Source organism: Echinops telfairi, unplaced genomic scaffold (assembly GCF_000313985.2).
Source record: "Echinops telfairi isolate 266 unplaced genomic scaffold, ASM31398v2 ScPeMD7_2;HRSCAF=8, whole genome shotgun sequence".
Classification (NCBI taxonomy): domain Eukaryota; kingdom Metazoa; phylum Chordata; class Mammalia; order Afrosoricida; family Tenrecidae; genus Echinops; species Echinops telfairi.
In genome coordinates, this window is record NW_022103898.1 from 21292669 (window position 1) to 21296623 (window position 3955).

Genomic DNA, 3955 nt, shown 5'->3' on the forward strand with positions numbered 1-3955 from the left:
AGTTGAGTTCAATCCCCACTCGCACTTTCTTTCAGTTGCTGTTAGATGCCATAGAATTGGTCCCAGCTCAGAGTGTCCCCGTGTACAACAAAGCAGAACCCTGCCCAGTCCCACACCATCCCTGGACCATTGCTACGCTTCAGTCCATGATTGCAGCCACTTTCTTCCACTGGGGAGATTTTTTTTAACTGAATATGCTTTGTTCCCCCCACAAGCTGGCCAATAGAGTGTCAGCAGAAACCAGAGCACTACCCCATGCCAATAAGGACAATGCTCCACCAACCAAGGAACAAGAGATGGAGGAGCAGGGACCCCTGACACTCTTGTGAAACAGAGCCACCATGTCTGCTCAGACTTTGACACAGAAAGAACTTTCTACGTTATGTGATATATGGATGTTTGGGGTCTATTTCAGCATCTAGTCCAACTGATGCCCTAACCAATCATCTCTAAGCTCACTTCCAAACAACCCGGAAGGAATAGATGGGGCAGGGGCAGCTAGCCAGTACCTGACACCAAGAATGAGAGCTTTGTGTGCACACACTCCCTCTAGCAGGCACTTCCAGGCTCCCACCTGCAGACCTGGCCGTAAAGCACAGTAGACGCTGCGCAAACAGGCCTCAGTCTCCCAGGTGTCTATAAGGTTTATAAACGCAAAGGCTCTTTGCCCCATTAATAGAATTGTTGCCTCAGTCACACCTGTTTAAGAAGCGTACTAGATGGCTTCATGCCTCACAACCGCTATGTTAGGTAACACCTGCACTTTTAACAAGAGCCTCCTGTGGAGCCCGGGCAGGGTTTGCCAGCAGGGGAGATGGGAGCCCATTGACGGCACCTGGTGAGCAAAGGAAAGCAGCCGGTGGCACCCACCTTTTTCTTGTGCACCACAAGCCATTGGCAGGACAGGCAGGTCCAGTCAGGACCTGTGTATCAGCTCATTGGTGGCTACAGCTGGGTGGAAGAACGTGACTTGGATATGGAGCCAAAGGCAGAACTCCACTCCTTCCTCTCTGAATCCAACTTGCCCGCCCCATCCCAGGCATAACTGCAGACTTCCCTGGTACTCCTGCCCCCTCCAGAGGCTAAGCTGCCCCGGACTCCTGGCCTCGTGGAGAAGGCAGGTTCAAAAGGAATACACACAGCTTAGAGACCATCCAGGAGAAGGTGGATCGAGAAAGGACTGCTCTCAGCCTCAGCAATGAGTTCATCCCTCTTTGTCCTCGGTACGTGGAATGGAGCTAAGGGCATAGAAGTATGGGAAGAGAGAGAAATGGAGCATCCTCCCCTTAGAAGCTGGGCTGTTCAGGGCAGGTGTCAAGGGTAACCCAGTTACAGTGGGTGTGTGGATGGGTGGCAGGTAGGAGTTCTAGGGAAAAAACCCAGAACAATCACAATTACCTTTTGTCAGATGCTTACCATAAGCCAGAAGTTATGCAAAACACACAAAAAGAAAACCCTAGCTGCCATCAAGTAGGTTCCAACTCATAGATCCTCTGTGGGACAAAATGGAATTGCCCCATAGGGTTGGTATAGGGTTTTCCCATAAAGCTATCCTATGTATGGAAACAGACTACCACATCTTACTCCTTGGTGGCAGCTGGTGGCCTTAAAGAACCATCCTTTTGGCTCACAGGCAAGCTCTTAAGCAGGGCTGCTTGCAAAACACACGGGTGGCCTGAAAGCTTAAGTTCAATTGAGGCTCCCGTCAATATGGCAAAGGATGTTGCATTAAGAGGACTCCTAAGCCAATCTGAAGAGGCATCCACAGGACAAATGGATGGAACCATTTGGTCATGAATACAGAGAAGAACTGAAATAGATTAAACCATATCAAACATACTTAAGTCTATCCGTTTAATGGTATGCCTCAAAAAAAAAAAAGTCACTCCCGGTAGATCCTAGGAAATCTAGTTGCTGTTGAATCCATTCTGACCCATTCCACCTCCATGTGTGTCAGAGTAGAACTGTGCTCCATCGGGCTTTCAATGGCTACGTTTCCAGAAGTCGATCACAGGGTCTTTCTTCCTAGGTACCGTGGGTGGCCTCCATCTCCAGCTTTTTGGTTAGCAGCCGAGTGTGTAAGCCATTTGCACCACTCAGGGTCTCCAGATGCTAGGGATAAACTCATGAATCGGAAACCTGGGTAAGCGAATGAAAGGACCCAGCACCGATCCTGCTTTTACTTTATAAACTATAACGCTAGAAAACAAGATGGCAGATGGGATGACGTCTCTTTCTATAAAAGTATGCTACCCAATAAGTGAAGGAGGCATGGAATTCAAATACAACCACTTGGAAAGCACGAATATACTAATAGCATCAGCATTGCACAGCAAGAGCAACAAAACACCCCCAAAGAGATGCAACAAGACATCTTGCATCTCTGGCCGAAAACCACAGCACCACCTCAGAAGCCACCTGTGGTCCAAATCTCTTGCTTTTGCGGGTGCTCAATAATCGGCAACTTAAGACTCCCATAGACTTGATATTTTCATGCTTTCTTGGCTTTTTGTGGCACGTCTCAGTTCTGCAGACATAGTTTTGACTTAGAGAATGAGCGAGATTGAAATGTTTGCCTTGAGTCTAACCCTCATTGCTTTCTTAATCAGAATTCAGCTTAAGTTTTTAACATGTTTAAATGAACATTCCATATATTTTAGTCTGGGGAAAAAAAACCTTTGCTGTATATGTCGATTTTCTCTATTTTCAGTAGTACAGTAGAAGCCCGGTACTCAACCACATCAGTACTCGACATAATCAGATTTCGATGAGAAATGTTGAGAAAATTTTGTATCAGCGCTTGAACACAACATTGGAATCCGACCCGATCCAAGTGATTTTTGTAAACAAAAACAGTTCGTGTTTCAGTCACTCGGCGTTAGTTATCATTGTTAGTGCGTGTTGTTGAAATCGTTTGCAGCTGTGTTCCGAGCGTTTTGCTAAAATTTTCTTAGTTTTTGTGACTTTTTGTACCATTTTTAGATAAAAAGCATGGATTCTAAGAAAGCGTGTCTTTTTTTAGAGAATCATAATGACAAGGAACTGGTTAGCCATGTTATCCAATAATTGTGTTATTGTTGATGATAGTTTAGTAAACCCTTTTAGAAAATAGTTAAGGAAACACCAACAACAGATCACATTAGACAAGAGTTGTTGTTTTTTAACAGAAAGCCAGCCAGGTCCTCGTGGAAAAAGGCAAAGAAAGGAAAACCCCCTGAAAGCAGCTCCCAGTTGAGTTGATGGACGGGGACTCCCCTTGCAAACAATGCACATCCCTCCTCTCCACATCCATGTCCACGGATCCAGATCCTCGTCAGTCTCAAGGTATGGGCCATCCTGTAGTTGTTAAAAACTTTTTAAATATTGTGTTTCTTATTTAAATTATATTATTTAATTCTGAACTTGTTTACTTTGAAATTTCTGCATAATGTTTTGTATGAAAAAGCAAGGTTAGGGTAAAAACTTGGTGGTTGAGAACGGATTAATTGATTCAGAACTCGACTGCATTGAATCTGGAAGCTCCTTCTAAAATAGGTTAGCATTGAGGTCCAGGGTTCTACTGTAATTTAAAATCTATAGTATTGGATCAGTTAATGATAATATTCTTAGAATTACCCCATGAAGGTAACCCCATGGAGGTTATTTAAATTATTTCTAGGCAAGGCCAGAGCTATATATAAATATTATATATGCAAAGTAAGCCCTAATCTAAGACCAATTAATTCTTATGATGTGGCCCTACTCAATACTTGCCCTCATGAAGTGATCACTGAAGATATGGGTGCCATACTAAAATGTGGTGAATAAATCAGATAGTGGCTAGCTATCAGAAAGAATAGCATCTGCAGTTTACAAGCCTTCTCTTAAACAGTGGTTCTCAACCTTCCTAATGCCGCAGCCCGTTCATACAATTCTTCATGTGGTGGTGAACCTGTATGTGGGCGTATCTGCATGT